Raw genomic sequence first — 22,177 nt, 5'->3', positions numbered from 1 at the left:
CCTTTGATCAGTGTGACCAAATAGTTCTATTTTAACCTCATCAGTCCTCAGGGCTTGTTTCCAAAATGCATCAGGCCTTTCTAGAAGTTCTTTTGCATAGTTCTGGCACTGAATTTTACGGTCAGAACACAGGAAGGGTTTTCTTTTGATGACTCTTCCATGAAGGCCATATATGTGCAAATGTCTCTGAACAATAGAACACAACTACCACAGCTCCAGGGTCTGCTAAATCTTTCTGAAGGTCTTTTGCATTCAAGCGGGGGTTCTAATTTGCCTCTCTAGCAATCCTCTGAGCAGCTCTCACTGAAATTTTGCATGGTTTTCCAGGCCTTATCTTGACCTCTACTGTTCCTGTTAACTGCCATTTCTTGTGTCATGATCCTAGTGCAGGTTTTGACCTGCTCGTCAGGGGTTAATGTCCTGAGCCCAGTGCAGGTTTTGACCTGCACGCATGGGGTTAATTATTGTGGCCTCTCTTTGGTTCAAGGAGAGCTTCTTATAGCCCTGGGAAACTCCAATCCCCGTCAGTTATACTTTTGCCTTTGGCCAACTGTGGTGACCCCTGTGTGCCTGTGCCTTCTGATTGTCTTCTAGCTTGCTTATATGGTTCTGAACCGGTTCTGTCCCCTGTTATGAGTTTCTCTCTTGATTCTGTACTGTGTATCTGCTTCTCTGGTTTCTGACTCATTGCTTGTGTCCTGACTAGTCTCTGATTGCCCCTCTTGTACTGTGCTGCTATCTCTGTGTATGACCCATTGCTTACATTTTGACTACTCTCTGCTTGTCCCTCTGGTACCGCGCCGCCCTCTCCATGTATGACCCCCGTTTGTCTGACCTGAGGATCCCTGTAGTAGAATCCTGCTTTCATCTCCAGCAGCAGGATGCTAAGCCCCGCCCCCTGCAGTCACATGATCGTAGGTCCTTCACTGCTTGCTGCCTTCAGTGTCCCAGGTCCTGTCTGCCTGAGATTTCCCTGCAGTATCTGACCCTGGGCCCTCGCGCAGTGTGGGTAAGTCACCCTGTTCAGCTGTGGCAGTTTGCCGGCGCTGACAGGACCCTGACATCTTGATTACATTTCAAACTGAGGAAAGGGTGGCTTGAAAGCGCTTTGCTATCTTCTTATAGCCTTCTCCTGTTTTTTGTCCCTCCTGCATTTTCATTTTCAGAGTGCTAGGCAGCTGCTTAGAAGAACCCATGGCTGCTGTTTTTTGGCAAGAGGCTGGAGGAGGTTGAGTTTTTATAAAGCTGGGAAATTTGCATCACCTGACCTTTCTAAACGATGATTGTGAAGATCTTGATAAAGACTTTACGTCGAAACGCGTAGATCTGTGTTTCCATGCAGTGTTGCCAAACATTATGTGCCTGAGAATATTTTAATGCCATTTTGACCATAAATATTTGTTTTTAACCGTCACCCAACATCGCTGGATCCTTCCATTTTTTGTACTGATGATTGTGAACAAGCCATAACCCTAACAGGCTAATTAAGGTCTGAAACCTTCGTCAAAGTTATTTGAGCACACAAATCATTTTTGCAATTTTGAAAATGTAAAAAATGACAATATTTTCAGTCTAAAATGCAAAGGAAATGTGTCTTCTTTAACTTTAGGCCTTTTAGAGATCATTTCATCTTCAACTTGCTTAACTGTTCACAATAACAGTAATTTTGACCAAACTTTTCACATGTCACTGTATGAAGATGACACTGTGCTACTCGAGAGTACAAGTGTTTTTTGTAATGTATTAGTAAAGCAACAACTTTGTTCTATTCTTTTCTCTGGGTGTAAAGAATTGAGCATTTCAATCGCTACATTCAGGCCAATGCTTCTTTATCATCCATGCAAATGAGAAATGATTCTTTGTATCCATGTTGGTGTGTTGAAGACTAGTTGTCTGATTATTTTGTCGATGTTTTTCAAGTTGAAGACATAGATGGGTCTTTCTATTAACAGCTAAATCACACACTGTATTGCTGTGTAGTAGGCTTTAACAGCAGTTGTGTAGCTTGATGCTGGAAGACACAAACTCAAAATCTCCATCAGGGTCCCTAGCTATCACAGATCTTTATAAATATTGGTCACATGGTCCAATCTTTTGGGCCCCCTAGGCTCTAGGACTCAGCTGCGACTGCAACCCTTGCACTCAGTATTAGACCCTTCTACTTCTGACAACTATGGTGTATACTGTAGATACAGTTAGGTCCATATATATTTGGACAGAGACAACATTTTTCTAATTTTGGTTCTAGACATTACCACAATGAATTTTAAACAAAACAATTCAGATGCAGTTGAAGTTCAGACTTTCAGCTTTCATTTGAGGGCATCCACATTAAAATTGGATGAAGGGTTTAGGAGTTTCAGCTCCTTAACATGTGCCACCCTGTTTTTAAAGGGACCAAAAGTAATTGGACAATTGACTCCAAGGCTATTTCATGGACAGGTGTGGGCAATCCCTTCGTTATGTCATTCTCAATTAAGCAGATAAAAGGCCTGGAGTTGATTTGAGGTGTGGTGCTTGCATTTGGAAGGTTTTGCTGTGAAGGAAACATGCGGTCAAAGGAGCTCTCCTTGCAGGTGAAAAAAAGCCATCCTTAAGCTGCAAAAACAGAAAAAACCCATCCGAGAAATTGCTACAACATTAGGAGTGGCAAAATCTACGGTTTGGTACATCCTGAGAAAGAAAGAAATCACTGATGAACTCATCAATGCAAAAAGACCTGGGCGCCCACGGAAGACAACAGTGGTGGATGACCGCAGAATAATATCCATGGTGAAGAGAAACACCTTCACAACAGCCAACCAAGTGAACAACACTCTCCAGGAGGTAGGCGTATCAATATCCAAATCTACCATAAAGATAAGACTGCATGAAAGTAAATACAGAGTGCTCACTGCACGGTGCAAGCCACTCATAAGCATCAAGAATAAAAAGGCTAGACTGGACTTTGCTAAAAAAACATCTAAAAAAGCCAGCACAGTTCTGGAAGAACATTCTTTGGACAGATGAAACCAAGATCAACCTCTACCAGAATGATGGAAAGAGAAAAGTATGGAGAAGGCGTGGTACAGCTCATGATCTAAAGCATACCACATCATCTGTAAAACACGGCGGAGGCAGTGTGATGGCTTGGGCATGCATGGCTGCCAGTGGCACTGGGTCACTAGTGTTTATTGATGATGTGACACAGGACAGAAGCAGCCGAATGAATTCTGAGGTATTCAGAGCCATACTGTGTGCTCAGATCCAGCCAAATGCAGCCAAACTGATTGGTCGTCTTTTCATACTACAGATGGACAATGACCCAAAACATAAAGCCAAAGGAACCCTGGAGTTTATTAAAGCAAAGAAGTGGAATATTCTTGAATGGCCAAGTCAGTCACCTGATCTCAACCCAATTGAGCATGCATTTCACTTGATAAAGACTAAACTTCAGACAGAAAGGCCCACAAACAAACAGCAACTGAAAACCACCGCAGTGAAGGCCTGGCAGAGCATCAAAAAGGAGGAAACACAGCGTCTGGTGATCTCAAAGAGTTCAAGACTTCAGGCAATCATTGCCAACAAAGGGTTTTCAACCAAGTACTAGAAATGAACATTTTATTTACAATTATTTAATCTGTCCAATTACTTTTGGTCCCTTTAGAAACAGGGTGGCACATGTTAAGGAGCTGAAACTCCTAAACCCTACATCCAATTTTAATGTGGATACCCTCAAATGAAAGCTGAAAGTCTGAACTTCAACGGCATCTGAATTGTTTTGTTTAAAATTCATTGTGGTAATGTCTAGAACCAAAATTAGAAAAATGTGGTCTCTGTCGAAATATATATGGACCTAACTGTATGTCATAAGTGTCCAAGACATGTTTACATTACAGTGTATCTTAATCTTTTATTACTACAACCATGTAGTACAACATTCGACTTCACGCTGTGGTATGCCAGCTATTGTGAAACTTCCAGAATGTCCTGACAGCATTTAGATGTTTAGTCTCACAAAACCCAGAGTCAGAGGTTGCAGACCACTGATGTACACAATTGCTGGCAAAACGGTCTCTGGATTTTTACTGGGCATGAAATAAACTGGACATTTTTAAACAATTTTTCAATGATTCTGGAATTTAGATTTTCAGGTGCATGTATTATTGCTCTCACCCCACTTTCTGTAACTTTCCTTGTAAAGTAAAACTGTTAATGAGCTGTTCCAGCATCAAGCATGTGTCCTAAGGGCCTACTGTCTGCCGCACTGCCAAAAACAGCGTAGCCCAGAGCCTTTTCATCAATGGCATAGACTCTATATTGACCTCCACTATATTCAAACTCCTTCTAGTCCCTGTCTTTCAACTTATAGAAACTAAGAACAGGGCGAGGCCGTTCTGGCAAGTGGTGGGGTTCCCATGGTCAGGCCCTCAACAATCTGTTACCTATTTTGGCTGGTTAGAGCTATTTCTTCTTCCTCTACAATTATTCTGTCATTTATGGTGTTGGCTCAATTCACTATTGTTGTATCTGTATGATTATATTGTGAGTAACATTAATTATAATGAAAATTGTAATATTGAAAATTTGGACTACTAAGTTTAACTGCTACTAATACTGATAGGAGACAGTGATTATTTTAAATGTTGCCATTTCTTGAGAGAAGGTTGAAATTTCACATTCTCAGATGATGATTCAAGAAACTTAAACCTGATGAAAATGACAAGTCTTGTCATAAATGAGTACTAGATGAGCTGAGAAGCCATCAATGACCTCGGTGTGCTATTTGAGGATTCTTCATAATAATATTATGTTCGTTCATGTGTTTTATGCTAAAAATTGCACATCACTAGGGGAACAAGTAATTTTGAATCTTGCAAATCTCAATCACTATATTCTAGTGCAAAATCCAACAGATGACGTATACAGCAGACAGCTGCTCAGAAAGAAAAATTGTTGTGTCCACTCGTGCCAAAAAAGTGAATTTGTCAAAAGCAAAGATAAAATATACTGAAAAATGACAAAAAAAAATTCTAAGATAAAAATGAATTGGTGAAAAATATGAAATCCCAACATAGTTTTTTATGGCATTCATTGTATGGTAAAAATGATCTGTGAACATGATTCTCTAGGCCAGCATGATGGCATCACCAAACATAGTTTACTTTTACTTACGTTTCAAAAAAAAAACAAAGTTTGTAAAATAAAAACGTTTTTAATTTTCCGTGGATAGAGCTGTGTGAATGCTTGTTTTTAATTTGGCTTAGAGAGCTGTTGTTTTTATTGATATTATTTTTTAGTATTTATTACGTTTTGATGGCTTTTTATTGTATTATTCTAGGTTCTGTGGAGACTGAAGAAACGTAATTCTAAATGTGAGTTTTTTTTCTATTTACGCTGTTTATCAATCAAGTTAATAAATGTAATTTTTTATAGAATAGACTTATAGGGATGTGGTGATACTATATACAGTTGTGGCCAAAAGTATTGACACCCCTGCAATTTTGTCAGATAATACTCAGTTTCTTCCTGAAAATGATTGCAATCACAAATTCTTTGGTATTATTATCTTCATTTAATTTGTCTTAAATGAAAAAACACAAAAGAAAATGAAGCAAGAAGCAAAACATTGATCATTTCACACAAAACTCCAAAAATGGGCCAGACAAAAGTATTGGCACCCTCAGCCTAATACTTGGTTTCACAACCTTTAGCCAAAATAACTGCGACCAACTGCTTCCGGTAACCATCAATGAGTTTCTTACAATGCTCTGCTGGAATTTTAGACCATTCTTCTTTGGCAAACTGCTCCCGGTCCCTGATATTTGAAGGGTGCCTTCTCCAAACTGAAATTTTTAGATCTCTCCACAGGTGTTCTATGGGATTCAGGTCTGGACTCATTGCTGGCCACCTTAGAAGTCTCCAGTGCTTTCTCTCAAACCATTTTCAGTAAATATATTTATTAGAATTTTAAACAATAAGAGCAGTAAAAAGAATCATTACAGTGTCCAGAGCTATACATTACATCTCTGTAAAAGCAGCACACATGTAACCAAACAAGGACTCTAACATATGAGGGATATATGCTTGCTTTCTTGAGGATCCCATCCGGGCATGGACCTTACATACATAGTAAATAACCTATAAAAGGCAATTATAGAGATAGAAGAAAAAGGAAAGAAGGAGAGAAAGAGAAAAGAAAAGGGGGGGAAGAGGGGGGAAATAGGGAAAAGGGAAGTAAGGAGGGAGAGGGGAGGGAGAGTTAACAGAGACCCAGCAGTGAAAATCCCCGCATATAAAGGATTATGAATATGTACATAGCCAAGTCAGGAACACAAGCTCTCCTTGAAGGATTGCCAGAGGAACCAGGTGCGTCCCTGTTCATACGTAGCATCACTGCCAGCCGCCGCCAGTGACTCCAGGCGCTGCAGTCTCTCCATCTCAGCTATCCATTCCTCCATGGAGGGGACCTTAGTGGACGTCCAATGCCGGGGAATAACTGCTCTGGCAGCCGTTAGACAAAATCTTAGAATCCCCTTTTTAACGGAAGCTATCGAGCTGGGTATCAGGGACAGCAAGGCCATTTGGGGGGAGGGCTCGTGGCGGACCCCAGTCATCAGGTGGAAGGCATCAAAAACTGAATTCCAGAAGGGTTGCAGGGGACCACAGGACCACCAAACATGGAGCATAGAGCCCGCGGCAGATCCACATTTCCAGCAGGCGTCCAGGGTCTCCGGGTTAATCCTGTGGAGAAGTGTGGGACACCTATACCAGCGCGTTAGTAATTTATAATTCCTCTCCTGCACCTGACTGGACATTGTCATCTTATGTGCAAGAGTGAAAATTTTTAAACTATCCGCCTCAGAAAAGGTGATCCCCAGGTCCCTCTCCCAAGCCTCCATAAATCCAAGCATAATGGGGGAAGAGAATTCAAGACCAGGCCATAGAGCACCGAAACCACGTGGGAGGGACCCTCGGTAGGGAGCATCAGGGACTCAAATGGTCTCAGCGCCCCAACAGTGTACTGAGAAAGAAGCTCCGCAATTGCAGGAACTCCAGCCAGGACAGCGGCATCGCACAATCAGAACTTCGCAACCCCTGCACGTTGGAGAGCCCCGCAAGCTTATCCCTCACCTGACCTAGTCCCACTCTGTCAAGTCGTGACCAGCACAGATACGTAGATCTATTCATTGCTGGGGGAAAGGCCGGATTGTCAAAAAGAGGACTCAGTCTGCTCAGTCGGGAGGTCAGGCGTAATTTCACGTAGGATCTGTCCCAGAACCTCAGAACAATCTGTGTAAGTGGAGCATAGCTCGACACAGGTGGGCGTCCGATCCCCCCCAACCAAGGCAGCGAGTACATAAGAAGAGGGCGATAAAAGTTTCTCCAAGAACACCCACTGTTTATGAGCATCACCAAACCTCCAGTCGACAATCCTAGAGAGCAGGACTGATTGCTAATAAGGTTTAAAATCAGGAAAGCCTACCCCCCTTAGTCTTAGGTCTCACTAATACCGAGAACCGAGTTCACGGTTTCCTAGTTCCCCAAATAAAGCTATTGATAGCAGAGTGCAGGCGCCTGAAAAAGCAATCCGGAACCTGCAATGGAGCCGTCTGAAAAAGATAAAGGAATCGGGGCAAGACCTCCATCTTTATCACTCCCACCCGTCCGGACCAAGATAGCTGAGGCCTGCTATAGCGTTTAAGGTCCGAGATAGTTCTCTGCAGGAGCGGGACATAGTTCAGAGCATATGTTGCGTCAATGTCAGCAGGTATTAAGACTCCTAAATATTTCAAAGCGGTAGTCTTCCATTTAAAAGAAAAGGACGCCTGAAGCTGAGAAACCAGATCATCAGGCAAGGAGATGCCAAGCGCCTCCGTCTTGGAGTAGTTGACTTTAAAGTTTGAGACCTCCCCAAACCTACGGAACTCTCAGAGGAGTACAGGAAAGGCCACAGTCGGGTTGGTAATGTATAAAAAACATAAGCTGGGAAAGCCATCCAGTCTGGCCTACACTGTTACTAGTGGTTCAGCCGCTCGACCCTTGTTCACATTCACGCCACTTGGCAAGTGAGAAGGTTTTAAATAATAGAGTAGGGACTGTCCCACAAGGGTTGCCGTGACGTGGCGGGATGGCTTGTACATTATTTTGATCAAAATTATGTTTACTAAATACCCTTATTATTATTACCTTTATGCATTATTTGCAGTATAGTGACAAAATAGACACCACAATAGGAAAATAATAAAATATTGTATCAATCTACCTATAATAACAATAATGAAATCAAAATAATGTACATATTAAATTATTCCTTGTATGTCATAAATTTGAATGGAAACCATTCAATACTGTAATAGAAACAAACCACTATGTATGGACCATCAAAAATAGAAAGACAATGGGACTGGAATATATATAAACAACATATTTTTATTCTTTAATTAATTCAATGCAGGCAATCATAGATAGTGTAAAAGCAAGTGCCGAGGGCAAACCTAAAAAAATATATAATTACTCTATACAAATGTATGATCATTCATACGGACTGTCTGATAAAAGGTATCATAACATGATATAGTATATCTCCATACCACACAAAGATGTCAATAAAGAATTTAATATATATAAAATGTAAACAATATATAAACTAGAGAATATATCAAATTACCACATACCACAGCAGAATAATTCTGTCCACAATTGGGTTATAAACTAGTATATAAATCCATTTTAATCATATGTCATAGTAGTGAATAGACCTACGAAGGACGCTGGTTCCGAAACGCGCGTCGGGGAGTGCCGGGCAATACCTTGTGGCTGTCTCCATATTACGGGTATGTTACATGTATATTGGCTCACATAGTTTGAGCATCATTCCATGGTCACACACTGTGTTATAGGTCTATTCACTACTATGACATATGATTAAAATGGATTTATATACTAGTTTATAACCCAATTGTGGACAGAATTATTCTGCTGTGGTATGTGGTAATTTGATATATTCTCTAGTTTATATATTGTTTACATTTTATATATATTAAATTCTTTATTGACATCTTTGTGTGGTATGGAGATATACTATATCATGTTATGATACCTTTTATCAGACAGTCCGTATGAATGATCATACATTTGTATAGAGTAATTATATATTTTTTTAGGTTTGCCCTCGGCACTTGCTTTTACACTATCTATGATTGCCTGCATTGAATTAATTAAAGAATAAAAATATGTTGTTTATATATATTCCAGTCCCATTGTCTTTCTATTTTTGATGGTCCATACATAGTGGTTTGTTTCTATTATTTGCAGTATACATTTTTTACTTTTTAATTCAGGATATTTGTGTTTTTGCTTTTTGTTTTCTCTGGTAATGTATAGCAGTAGGTCATCCGCATACAGGGATATCTTAAACTCACGTTGGCCAATCCGCAGACCCTGATATCAGGTGTCTTCGTAGTGCTACTGCCAGATGTTCCATCGCAAGAATATAAAGTAAGGGGGAAAGGGGGCAACCATGACGGGTCCCGTTCCATATGTCAATGGGCGAGGAGAGGGTGCCATTCACTCTGAGACGGGCCGTAGGTCTATGATACAAAGCAAAAATCCTCTCCAATATATTTGGACCCACTCCCAGTTGCTTCAGGGAAGCACGTAGAAAGGGCCAGCCTAGGCGATCGAATGCCTTCTCAGCGTCAATAGATAATAAGCATGCTGGTACCTGTCCTGTGCGCATGTACGAAGTCAGAAGCAACGTATTCACCATGTTATCCCTGGCCTCCCTATGTGGCACAAAGCCCGCTTGATCATTATGGATGAACCCAGGGAGAACAGGGTTCAGTCTACCTGCTAACACTTTCGCGAACACCTTCACATCCACATTAATAAGGGATATGGGCCTATAGCTTGCACATAATAGGGGGTCTTTCCCTGATTTAGAAATCACGGTGATTGTAGCCATCAGCGTTTGGGGGGCAAAGGGACAGCTGGCCGAGATGGAGTTAAACAATTTGGTCATGAAGGGGACCAGGGAATTCGCATACAACTTATAAAAGGCGGCGGAAAATCCGTCCGGGCCAGGGCTTTTAACGTTAGCTAAGGATTTTATTGTGTCTAAAACCTCCTGTTCTGAAAGAGAACTCTCCAGGGCCTCCGACTCCTCCACCGACATAGGTGGGAGCTCAGTGTCCCGGATGTAATCGTCCACCCGTGCTTGAAACTCGGGAGGGGACATATCAGACAGCGGGCCATTTAAATTATAAAGAGAGTCGTAATATGCTCTGAATGAGTCCACAATCTCCTCAGGAAAATGGACCAGATCGCCTGCGGCAGACCTCATGGTAGGAATATAAGTGGTGGGGGCACGGGGGTGCAAAAACCTCGCCAGGGCTCTCCCAGGTTTATCAGAATACTTGTACAGAAATTTATGAAAACGGCCTCTCTGTCGCGCTAACGTCGAGTCCAACAAGATACTTAGCTCAGAGCGTGCCCTAAGGAGATCAGTCAAAACCCCGACGTCTCTAGTCCGTTTGTGATCAATCTCCAAAGCTTGGACATGAGTCAACAAGCCCACTGTCACGGGGGCTTAGTTCAACTAAGGCTGAAATACCCGGGGCCCCTGTGGTGTCCCTTTTACTAGGGGAAACCCTGTCTGACCCTCAACCCAGGGTTTTTGCTGAAGGTGCAAATGCCTGAGCCTCCGACCTTTCCTTATCTCCTGCTCAGCCCTGCACTTAACCCTCCACCCTCCACCCAGTGAGGAGTCACACCACCAAAGCTCCCACACAAATAATGACAGACAAGGAGAACTTAAACTGCACTGCGCCGCACACACACAGGAATAAACAGTAATGTGAACAGGGCACAACTAAACACAAATATGGGAAGGAGAAAGGATAACGACGGATCATACGACACCAGATATGAATCTCTCTCTCTTGAACACCTCCACTCCAGACCGGAACCACTTGGTATGAAACACAAGCTATAATCGGCGACGCCCATATGCCAGTATGACTATTTAAAGACCGTGGGCGTGACTAACCTTCCAACCTGGTCTCCAGCAGGATTAACCCCCGAGAGCCTGAAGATCAAACCGGCGCCACTGAGGCTATAGTGGCTGGAGGTGGAACTACCTCTGCCTGCCGGATGCTGTGGTGTGAACAGCGTCCGACATGACAGTACCCCGTCTTCTACGAGGGACCCCAGGGCCCTCAAGACTCATAGGACCTGGCTTGTCTGGATGACGACGGTGAAAAGAACTGACCAGCCGATCCGCATGTATGTCTGAGGCTGGAACCCAAGACCTCTCCTCTGGACCATACCCCCGCCAGTGCACCAAATACTGAAGAGTACGGCGTACTACTCGAGAGTCCACCACCTTGGCGACCTCGAACTCTAACTCGCCATCCACCATGACTGGAGGTGGCATCGGCGTCGTGTCCACCAAGCCTACCACCTTTTTCAATAAAGCCCTGTGAAAAACGTTATGTATTCTGTACACCGCAGGAAGTTCCAACCGATAAGCCACTGGGTTAATGATGGCAGAAATCCTAAAAGGCCCAATAAACCTTGGACCCAGTTTTAAAGATGGGATTTTGAGTTTTATGTTCTTCGTAGCTAACCACACCCATTCACCCACACACAGGTCCGGACCTGGCACGCGTCTACTGTCAGCCACCCGTTTGTACCTGGCACTCATGCTCAACAAACGCTGTTTCACCCGCCTCCAGACTGATGACAATTGGGCTCCTAGCTGATCCTCCTCCGGGACACCCCCGGAGTCACCCTGACGTAAGGTACAAAACTGAGGATGTTGACCGTACACACAAAAGAATGGAGACTCTCCTGATGACTCTTGGCGGTGATTATTTAATGCGAATTCGGCCAGAGGAAGGAAAGTAGACCACTCCTCCTGGTTGTCGGACACAAAGCATCGTAAATACTGTTCTAGATTTTGGTTCATGCGCTCAGTTTGTCCATTAGACTGTGGATGAAACGCCGATGAATGTGACAACTTGATCCCCAACCTAGAGCAAAAAGCTTTCCAAAACCTCGCCACAAATTGCGTACCCCTATCAGATACTATGTCAGACGGTACTCCGTGGAGTCTGACCACCTCCTTCACAAATACCTGAGCCAACGTCTTAGCATTGGGCAAAGAGGACAACGCCACAAAATGCGCCATCTTTGAAAAACGGTCAACCACCACCAGGATGACCGTGTTCCCTGCCGAGGCTGGCAAGTCAGTGATAAAATCCATGGAGATTTCTGTCCATGGCCTATTGGGTACCCCCAGAGGCTGTAGCGTGCCAGCAGGACGGGTTCGGGGTGACTTAGCCCTAGCGCACGTGATGCAAGCTGCCACGTACGAGACCACATCCTGCCGGATTTTGGGCCACCAGAAACGACGCGATACCAGCTCTAAGGTGCCCTTCACCCCTGGGTGACCAGCCAGTACCGAATCGTGGTGTTCCTTCAACACCTTAGGCCGAAGATGCAGGGGTACAAATGATTTGTTGGCGGGAAGTCCTGGTGGTACCTCCTCTTGGGCCTCGGCAATCTCCGCCTCTACCTCAGTCGTGAGAGCCGAGACCACTACCCCTTTCTGGAGGATGGGTACCGGCTCTTCCCGAGGTTCTCCCCCCGGAAAACACCTAGACAAAGCATCCGCCTTGGTGTTTTTAGCCCCGGGACGGTACGTCACAAGAAAATTGAAACGAGTAAAAAACAATGCCCAGCGAGCCTGCCTAGGAGACAGACGCTTGGCCGACTCCAGGTAGAGCAGATTCTTATGGTCGGTGATAACTGTGACCTGGTGAGCCGCCCCCTCCAAGAAGTGTCGCCATTCCTCAAAAGCCAGTTTGATGGCCAACAACTCCCTGTTGCCGATATCATAATTTCGTTCGGCCGGCGACAGCTTCTTGGAGAAGTAGGCGCATGGATGCATCTCGCTCAAGGACGAGCCTTGAGACAGTACTGCCCCCACTCCCACCTCCGACGCATCAACCTCTACCACAAAAGGTTTAGACACGTCTGGTTGCACCAGAATGGGGGCTGAAGCAAAACTATTCTTCAGACGCTCAAATGCACGTATAGCCACCTCAGGCCAGTTCGCCAGATCGGCACCCTTCTTTGTCATGTCCGTGAGCGGTTGGCGACAGTCAAAAAGTGTTTTATAAATTTCCTATAATAATTCGCAAACCCAAGGAACCGCTGGAGTGCTTTCAGACTCTCCGGCCTCTCCCATTGCAACACCGCTTGCACCTTAGCGGTGTCCATTTTAAAACCGGCTGCGGACACAATATATCCCAAAAAGGGCAACTCCTGGACAAAAAATAAACATTTTTCCAGCTTAGCATAGAGCTGGTTCTCCCGGAGCAACTGTAACACCTGCCTAACATGCTCCAAATGAGTGTCCCGATCGCTAGAATAAATGAGGATATCATCCAGGTATACAATCACAAATCTCCCCAGGACATGAGCAAATACATCATTAATAAAATGTTGGAAAACGGCAGGCGCGGTGGTCAACCCAAACGGCATAACCAGACTCTCAAAATGACCCTCAGGAGTGTTAAACGCCGTCTTCCACTCATCCCCCTGACGGACCCTTATGAGGTTATACGCCCCCCTGAGGTCCAGCTTGGAAAACCATTTCGCCCCCGCTACCTGGTTGAACAAATCCGGGATCAACGGCATTGGGTAGGGATCACGGATAGTAATCTGGTTTAACTCTCGGAAATCCAGACACGGGCGTAACCCCCCATCTTTCTTCTTAATGAAGAAAAACCCCGCGGCTACAGGCGAGGACGAAGGCCGGATGTGACCTTTGCTCAGACTCTCCGCGATGTAGTCTTTCAGAGCTTGTCTCTCAGGACCAGAAATATTAAACATCCTGGCCTTAGGTAATTTGGCCCCGGGTTTTAACCTAATAGCACAGTCATAGGCTCTATGTGGAGGCAGTTCTGAGCCACCCTTCTCAGAGTAAACATCCGCGAAATCCTGCAAAGCCTCCGGCAGGCTGGGCGTCACGGCGGACACACATGTGGCCAAGCAATTGTCTTGGCAGAAACCACTCCATTGTACTATGTCCTGAGTTTTCCAATCAATTACCGGGTTGTGCCTGGACAGCCATGGAAAACCCAGGACCATTTGAGCTTGGAGATTACGGAGGACCCTACATGTAACCGACTCAGAATGTAGGACCCCAATGTGGAGTTTCACCTCTGCCACAAACTCAGTAATCTCCCCTTGAGGGAGGGGAACAGCGTTAATGGTCACCACCTGTATGGGGTGAGGAAGTTTTTCGATCTTAAACCCGGCGGTGTGTGCAAACTCCTCATCTATGAGATTGGTGGCGGAACCGCTATCCACAAACACTGATATAGGTAGCTCTCTGCCGGCGATAATAACCTTGGCAGGGAGCATACATTGAGATACCATCATGGAGGATATGCATACGCTCAGTTGGGTCTCCTCCATACCCTCTGAGCTTAACAGTTTTCCGCCGGTGTGACCCTCTTAGGTAGTACCGGGCAAACGTTAACATAATGACCTCCTTTACCACAGTAGAAACATGCTCCGGGCTTCCGGAATCCCGGAGCGCGAGGCTGAACCTGTGCCACGCCAGCAATCTGCATAGGTTCAGGGGACTCATCTACTTCAACCACACCTGCACCTCTGTTTTCCCCCAGAGGTAGCGTCTCCTGTGCCCCCTGACGAAAACGGCGATCAATACGTATCACCAAACTCATGGCAGACTCCAATGATGCCGGAGTCTCATACATCAGGAGGGCTTGTTTCACCCTCCCTGATACCCCATGAATAAACTGGCTCCGCAGTGCTGGGTCATTCCACTGTGTGTCTACAGCCCAGCGGCGAAATTCCGAACAATAGTCTTCTGCCAAGCGCTCCCCCTGGCGGAGGGCGCGGATTTTAGATTCCGCTAGAGCCAGTCGGTCAGGGTCATCGTAAATGAGCCCGAGGGCAGAAAAAACATTATCGACCGAATGAAATGTAGCAGAGTCAGCTGGTAAGGAAAATGCCCATGCTTGGGGGTCACCACTCAGTAATGACAACACCAGCCCTACTCGCTGGGCCTCATTACCTGAGGATATTGGCCGCATGCGGAAGTATAATTTGCAGGCCTCCCGAAATACGACAAATTTGCTGCGATTGCCTGAAAATCGTTCTGGCAGCGGAAACTTCGGCTCTGCACCGATACCTGCAGATGCCGTTTGCACCTTTGCTACTACCAGGCCCTGCTGCTGAACTGCCCCTTTCAACTCGGAGACCTTTATGGACAGCGCCGCCAACTGGCGGGTTATGGAATCTAATGGATCCATGGACTCCTGAAAAAATGTGGGCCGATTATAATGTCACGGGGGCTTAGTTCAACTAAGGCTGAAATACCCGGGGCCCCTGTGGTGTCCCTTTTACTAGGGGAAACCCTGTCTGACCCTCAACCCAGGGTTTTTGCTGAAGGTGCAAATGCCTGAGCCTCCGACCTTTCCTTATCTCCTGCTCAGCCCTGCACTTAACCCTCCACCCTCCACCCAGTGAGGAGTCACACCACCAAAGCTCCCACACAAATAATGACAGACAGGGAGAACTTAAACTGCACTGCGCCGCACACACACAGGAATAAACAGTAATGTGAACAGGGCACAACTAAACACAAATATGGGAAGGAGAAAGGATAACGACGGATCATACGACACCAGATATGAATCTCTCGCTCTTGAACACCTCCACTCCAGACCGGAACCACTTGGTATGAAACACAAGCTATAATCGGCGACGCCCATATGCCAGTATGACTATTTAAAGACCGTGGGCGTGACTAACCTTCCAACCTGGTCTCCAGCAGGATTAACCCCCGAGAGCCTGAAGATCAAACCGGCGCCACTGAGGCTATAGTGGCTGGAGGTGGAACTACCTCTGCCTGCCGGATGCTGTGGTGTGAACAGCGTCCGACATGACACCCACTATGCTAGTTTCCCGCTCTCTTTTCAGTCAGGCCCCCTGTTGTATAAATACTCCCCGTATAACTCCCTTCAAAGCTTCCCATTGATACGGGATAGCCGTGGGGTCATGTTTGTGAAAATCTAGAAAGTCCGAGATTACAGTTCGCACAGCCGCCTGACATGTTAGATCTCCGAGGAGACCAGGGTTTAAGGACCAAGTCCATTCTCTCGGAGCGAGACTCGGCAGCCGCAGGGAGAGCAAGACCGGGGCATGGTCCGACCACAACATCGTGTCGATGTCAGACTTTGGGTGAAAAGACAGGAGTCCGTGGCTAATCAAAAAATAATCCAATCTACTGTAAGAATTATGTACTGTGGAGAAGTAGGTATAATCCAGGGCATTGGGGTGTAATAACCTCCAGACATCCACCAACCTTGAGTCCGTCAGGGCCCGACGTAGGCTCTCCAACTATGAGGGGGACACTATCGACCTGCCTGAAGAATGGTCCAACACCATATTAAAGTCCCCTCCCATGATCACATAGCCCTCCGCAAAGGCCAAAAGGTCCCGCAGGTACTTTCTGCACGCTCAGACCTGTTCTTGATTGGGGAGATAAATGTTAGCTATGGTGAACAAATCGTGGTCAATTTTAAGCTTCAGAAACACATATCGACCATCAGAATCCGTCTTAGAGGCGACCACCTGAGCCTGTAGAGACTTATGTAATGCAATGCTGACTCCCTTAGACTTGGAGCCAGAATTTCTTCCTAGGAACCACTGTGTGTAGTATTTATGATTAAGCGTAGGGATTCTATCTGATCGGAAATGTGTCTCCTGTAGCAAAAGTACGTCAACCCGTTGCTTATGCATACTGTATAAAACCTTTGATCGCTTTTCTGGGACATTAAACCCCCTGACGTTAAGTGAGCAGAGCTGTAGGGATGCCATACGAACTATCGGGCCTACGGGTGGTATAAACGGGTCAGAAAGGAGAAGGGAGGGTGAAGAGTAAAAAGAGACAGAAGCAGAGAAAGTAAAGCACCAAAGAGAAAGAGTAGTTCAGCCAAGAGACAGGGTCCTGACCAAGAAGAAAAGAAGAAACCAAAAGGCCACTAGGCCTCTGGTGTAGAGAACAATATCAGAGAGACTCTGAAAAGTAGTGTCAAAGACACACCCTAGTGGGGATGTGATTGGGCAAAGAGCAAGCAGCCAAACCCCCGCAGCAGAAAAAGAAAAAAAAAAAAGGGAAGTCCAAACTCCACCCTATAGATCCGTAAACCTGTTAACATAAACATTATTAACAAACATGACATGACGGGCCATGGGCCAGATATGTTTGTAAAGGTTAGCACAGTCGGAATGAGCCCCCAAAGGGGCATCCCCAGGAACTAAATTTAGGAGAGAGACTAACGTTAGTCAACCAAGGATAATATTAGCGAAGTCATGCAGTAATACAACAGTTGAGCACAGCGCAAAGAGCGCCCATCGGAGCAGGAAGACATGCATAAACAGTGCAAAATAGACAAAAGCTAAAAGCACCGCTCAAGGGTCCAGATAAAGTCAGGTAGGAGTGACATCGATACCAGACATGCATCTCAAGTCCCCCTACAATAATCAAATTTCAGGAAAGTTACGACCAGACTCCCTATGGGAGCTCAGCAACACATAGGGACAATGCAGGCGGCGAAACAGAGAGGAGCAGTAGAAACCATATGGTCTGGGGTGAATGATCAAGTGTCGACAGCCTGAGTGATGGAACCACGTCCGTTTTCTCTTTCCCAGAGACCCGGCAGGAGGTCCTCCATTGCGGCGTAGTCTCCATAAGTCAGACACAGTGAGACGAGGCCAGTCACCCAGTGTGACGGGGATCTCAAAATTGACAATTCCTTGTCACTGCGCACTTGCAGTTGAAATGGGTAGCCCCAGCTGTAGGGGATCTTATTTTCGCGCAACATCGCCAGAAGGGGACGTAGAGCCCTCCGTTTAGCCAGGGTAAAGCGTGAGAGATCAGCCAGGAGGAGGATGTCAGATCCATTAAAGTCTATGGCATCGTGGTCCCTCGCCTTACGCATGATATCATCCTTAGATTGGGAGTAGTGAACCCTGCAAATGACGTCCCTCGGCTTAGATGTATCAGGGTTCTTTGAACCTAGCGAGCGGTGGGCTCTATCAATTTCAATGTGTTCAGTGGATGATCTCCCTAAGAGCGAATTGAAAATGCCATGGAGGGCCGAGGGGAGGTCACGTGGAGCCACAGACTCAGTGATCCCTCGAAGCCTGATGTTATTCCTCCGGTTCCTGTTCTCAGAGTCCTCTAGCATATCTAGGACCACATTGAAAGATTCCGAGTGTAGGTCCAGAAGTTGTTGCTGACTCTGCAATTGTGAGGAAAGCGACTCCACCCTAGCCTCCAATGCAGAGATGTTGGTAGTAAGATGGGACCCCATTTCACCCCTACACATCGCCTCCAGACGCTGTATATAGCCCTCCATATCAGCCTTGGTGGGGATGGCGCTCAGCTGTGCTCTCAGCTCGGAGGCATTTATAGGGTCATCAGGGCCCGCAGATCTAAAGGGAGCCTGTGCAGGGGGACCACGAGATGCAGTAGTGGTGGGAGTGCCATCCTGGGGCCCCAGGCAAGAAGAAGCCCCTCTCTCCTGTCTCCCTGATGGTTGTGGGAGGTCCGCTCCTGTCCCCTGGGTCTGGTGGGGGTGTAGTACAGGGGGAGACATGTCCTGCTCAGCCTGCGATATGGTTTGACCGGGGGGTGAGGGGCAGGGTGCAGCTCTCACCTCTCCAACGCTCTGTGCTTGGCTCCCTCCTGTCAGCGTCCCAGGTGAGCGGTCGGTCGCTGGCGCAGCAGACATCTGTTTCCCACTCAGTGCCTTCTCCGCTGTGGCCCCATTCCCCTGTGCACCCGTGGTCCCAGGCGATGAGCGCCTGTGTGTGTGCAGCTGCATGGAGGAGGCACCTCTCCCCTCCACCATTGCTGAGGATTCCGCTCTCCTTCCCACGCTACCAGGGGCCGACATGTACCTGGCGATTCCAGCGCCCCCGGGACCCACGGTAAGCTCTCTGGACGTCTGGGAGCGGAGCCCGACCTTGCCCTTTATACCAGAGGGTGAGTGGAGCTGGAGGTAGCTGTTTATTCGCTGCAGGGGTCTCAGGCACGCCGGAGCTCAGAAGAGATGCCCAAGCCACGCCCTCCTCAAACCATTTTCTAGTGCTTTTGAAGTGTGTTTTGGGTCATTGTCCTGCTGGAAGACCCATGACCTCTGAGGGAGACCCAGCTTTCTCACACTGGGCCCTACATTATGCTGCAAAATTTGTTGGTAGTCTTCAGACTTCATAATGCCATGCACACGGTCAAGCAGTCCAGTGCCAGAGGCAGCAAAGCAACCCCAAAACATTAGGGAACCTCCGCCATGTTTGACTGTAGGGACCGTGTTTTTTTCTTTGAATGCCTCTTTTTTTCTCCTGTAAACTCTATGTTGATGCCTTTGCCCAAAGAGCTCTACTTTTGTCTCATCTGACCAGAGAACATTCTTCCAAAACATTTTAGGCTTTTTCAGGTAAGTTTTGGCAAACTCCAGCCTGGCTTTTTTATGTCTCGGGGTAAGAAGTGGGGTCTTCCTGGGTCTCCTACCATACAGTCCCTTTTCATTCAGACACCGACGGATAGTACGGGTTGACACTATTGTACCCTCGGACCTCAGGGCAGCTTGAACTTGTTTGAATGTTAGTCGAGGTTCTTTATCCAACATCCGCACAATCTTGCGTTGAAATCTCTTGTCAATTTTTCTTTTCCGTCCACATCTAGGAAGGTTAGCCACAGTGCCATGGGCTTTAAACTTCTTGATGACACTGCGCACGGTAGACACAGGAACATTCAGGTCTTTGGAGATGGACTTGTAGCCTTGAGATTGCTCATGCTTCCTCACAATTTGGTTTCTCAAGTCCTCAGACAGTTCTTTTGTCTTATTTCTTTTCTCCAAGCTCAATGGGGTACACACAAGGACACAGGACAGAGGTTGAGTCAACTTTAATCCATGTCAACTGGCTGCAAGTGTGATTTAGTTATTGCCAACACCTGTTAGGTGCCACAGGTAAGTTACAGGTGCTGTTAATTACACAAATTAGAGAAGCATCACATGATTTTTCAAACAGTGCCAATACTTTTGTCCACCCTCTTTTTTATGTTTGGTGTGGAATTATATCCAATTTGGCTTTAGGACAATTCTTTTTTGTGTTTTTTCATTTAAGACAAATTAAATGAAGATAATAATAACAAAGAATTTGTGTTTGCAATAAATTTCAGGAAGAAACTGAGTATTATCTGACAAAATTGCAGGGGTGAAGATGGCTTTAAGGTGCAATGATACACTGCGCTGCTGTATGTATGATTTCAAGGAAATTTATTGGAGCCTACGCGTTTCCTGAGCTGTCCCAGCTCACTTCATCAGGGCATGATCAGGGGTGTCAATACTTTTGGCCACAACTGTATAGTGGTCCAGTAAAGGGTGTTTTACTGGATGGGAGATACATTTCTCCCAGCAGATTAATGTTTGGCCGGGTTTTTCCCTGAAGACAGGACCTGCGATAATGTCATGGTCACGTGAACAGCCCATGTGATGTCTACCTCACTTGTGGGAGGGGCTATGTAATGAAGGTTGGTGTTTGGCACATGGTGAGTGTGTGTCTGGAAGTTACAGGAACTTGGCTGAACTTAGCCTGAACTTGTATACAGGATCCCCGTGCTGCAGGACTATAGCAGCAAGACTCTCAACAGCCCTGGGAATGGCACCTGGCGGATGCCACGGACCTGGCAGCCGCTTAGTTAAGCCCGTCCCGTGCAAGGGGTGGGTATGGGACCAGTGGTTCTCCAAGCTGGAGTATATTTATGTTTTTCCTTACTTTCTGTTAACCCGCTGTTTGCAACGTGACATTAAACCACTGACATTGGACTTTAAGCCTGTGTGTTGCCTCATTACTGCAGCCATGCCATTACCTACCAGAGCGAATCCCTACAATTGGTGGACTGAATGCGGGCAAACGCAGTGAGGCCAGGCTGTTTTTCTTATTTTTGATTTGTACCCCAGCCTATGTCCTGGGTGAAACGATTGGCACAGACCCAGGAGGGGAACTTTCCAGAAATGGAGGCCACGGTAAAAGCGCTCATAGAGGCCATGCGACAGCAGCAGCAGGCTATGCAGCAGGCTACACAGCAGCAAGAGGCCGTGCGGCAGCAGCAGCAGGAGGCCATGCGACAGCACGCTATGCAGCAGCAGCAGGAAACCAATCAGCTGTTGATACAGCATATCACGACAGCACAGACAAAAGGAACCGGGAAATCCATGATGTCTAGAAAGCGGTTCGTACAGCGGTTCCCAAAATGGAGAAGTCGGGCGATGTGGAGGTGTACCTGGAGATGTTCGAAGGAGTCGCTGAGAGAGAGAAGCTACCCCAGGACCAGTGGGCAGAAATCATTACTCCATTTCTGGCCCCAGGACCTTTGAAAACATATCAGGACCTACGCACGGAGCAAAGGGCAGACTACACGGTCGTCAAGGGTGAGGTACTGGCATGTCTTGGGGTAAATGTGTTAGTTCAGGCCCAGCAGGTACACTACTGGAAGTTTACCCCCTCCAAGCTGGCTCGGTCCCAGTATTAAGACGTGATGTACCTGTTACGAAAGTGGTTGCAGCCTGAGGTGTTGTCCCCCACGGCCATGCTGGACCGCATAGTGACTGATAAGTTTTGGAGGGCTTTGCCCCCCTCCCTCCAGACATGGGTCGGACAGGCATCCCCTACTAATGCCATGCAGATGATAGACCTCATAGAAAGGTATGGGGCTACCAAAGAGCTACAGGGAGGGAGTCCCCGGAAGGTAACAGGAAGGTTCCCTAGTCTCCACCCCTGGTTGGGTGAGCGGAGCCCAGGAAGGCCGCTCCGGACTTATCTGGGGTAGTAAGGAGCCCCATAATCTGCTGGCGGTGCCAGGAACCAGGTCATATGAGAGCTGATTGCCCCCACCTGGCTGAGTCCATGGGCACAAACTTTGGGTACTGCCAGTCTCACTATGCTGAACCGATGTGTGCAATGGGCACCCCGAAAGGTCCCAATATGCAACATTTGTGTCGGGTTGAAGTGGAAGGCACCCCGGCTGTGGCCCTATTGGACTCAGGGAGTCTTGTAACCCTGGTATGAGCCAGCTGGATACAAA

Source organism: Dendrobates tinctorius, unplaced genomic scaffold, assembly GCF_039654945.1.
Source record: "Dendrobates tinctorius isolate UK_male_01 unplaced genomic scaffold, ASM3965494v1 ptg000060l, whole genome shotgun sequence".
Lineage (NCBI taxonomy): Eukaryota > Metazoa > Chordata > Amphibia > Anura > Dendrobatidae > Dendrobates > Dendrobates tinctorius.
The sequence above is the reverse complement of the archived record's forward strand: the minus strand, read 5'-3'. Positions refer to the sequence as shown.